Raw genomic sequence first — 1,303 nt, forward strand, 5'->3', positions numbered from 1 at the left:
ACATTTAGTTAATTATTCTTTTGGCATCTATAATGACATAAAATCTTATCTAAGTCCATTTTTTCCAAATGGATACCCAATTGTTCCTTTACTATTTGTTGAATAATTTATCCTTTTCCCATTCTGTACCACTACCATACTCTTTAAATCACTTTAACTTTATAGTGCTTTTTAATGATAGCCTATTTTTTATTTCATGCAGATTTGAAAGAATTTATAAGTTACTTAAGTTATAAATTAGTAGCTTAACCTATTTCTATTTGCTAGAAAATAGGCATAATATGTGACAGCACATAGGCCATTGCCAGGCCATATAGTAAGTGTTAACTTATTGTCATTCTCTGCTTCCTTCTTTACTATATTATAGGTGGTAACTTTGTTAGGTAAAGGGCCATCAGATAAGTAAAGTTTTACTTGGAGGATAATAAGTTCTTGAACAAACTTCCTTTTAGCTTTTAAAAAGTCTTTTTAAAAATGCATGTCTGTGTACACATATATACATAAATCATTATATTCTCTTTCAGTTTCAGGAGACAAGTATTATCGTTAAATTTAAATGGGTGCAATTCATTAATGAAAAAATTACAGCATCTTTTTGCCTTTTTGGCTCATACACAGGTGAGTATATATGTGTGCAGTATGTTTATGTTAACCTCATTGGTAATATTTTTTATACTTAACATTATAATGAACTTTTTTAACTGATGAAATAATATATCACATATCTTACCTAGCACAACTAATCTACTTAGAAGTGCTAAAGAGATGCTGCCTAAAATATCTAGATATCAGCATATGCCCTAAGTTTTTATTTCTTCCCTCTGCTTCCCATTCTTATAGATGAGTATTATGCTGACCCATTGTTCTAAAAATTAATGCAAATAAGATCTGATTTCCTATCCAATAAATAAAGCTTCTTCAGGAAGAATTCTTTTTAAATGCATCTTTAATAGTTTACAGATACTAAATTAATAGATTTGTGCAATAATGAGCAACTAAAATAATTTTGCAGTACCTAGGCTTCTTTTTTCTCTTTTCTTGTATATACCCTTTCATTATGACTAAAGATCTCTGTAGTTCTGTAAGTTATAGAGGTTAAAATTTTGTGATCTTTTATGTCCACAAATTAATCCAAGGAAATTAATTTATGCTAAGGACAAAGAAGGTCATATATAGTACATATTCATTCAAAAGACATTTATTGAGAGACAGTTTATGCAGTCTCATGATAAGCTTTCAAAGAGGAATCCTTACGTACAGCGAACTTAGGGTTTAGGTTTTGAGCCTATACACATGATTAATA

At 29.2% G+C, this 1,303-nt stretch overlaps 1 protein-coding gene across 1 annotated transcript in view; it reads left to right on the forward strand.

Annotated features, from left to right (window-relative positions):
- USP38 (ubiquitin specific peptidase 38) overlaps positions 1-1,303 on the forward strand; it is a 47,033-nt gene that overhangs the window by 22,864 nt on the left and 22,866 nt on the right. The window lies entirely within an intron of this gene.

This window comes from Propithecus coquereli, unplaced genomic scaffold (assembly GCF_000956105.1).
Source record: "Propithecus coquereli isolate 6110/MARCELLA unplaced genomic scaffold, Pcoq_1.0 Scaffold185, whole genome shotgun sequence".
Taxonomy (NCBI): Eukaryota; Metazoa; Chordata; class Mammalia; order Primates; family Indriidae; genus Propithecus; species Propithecus coquereli.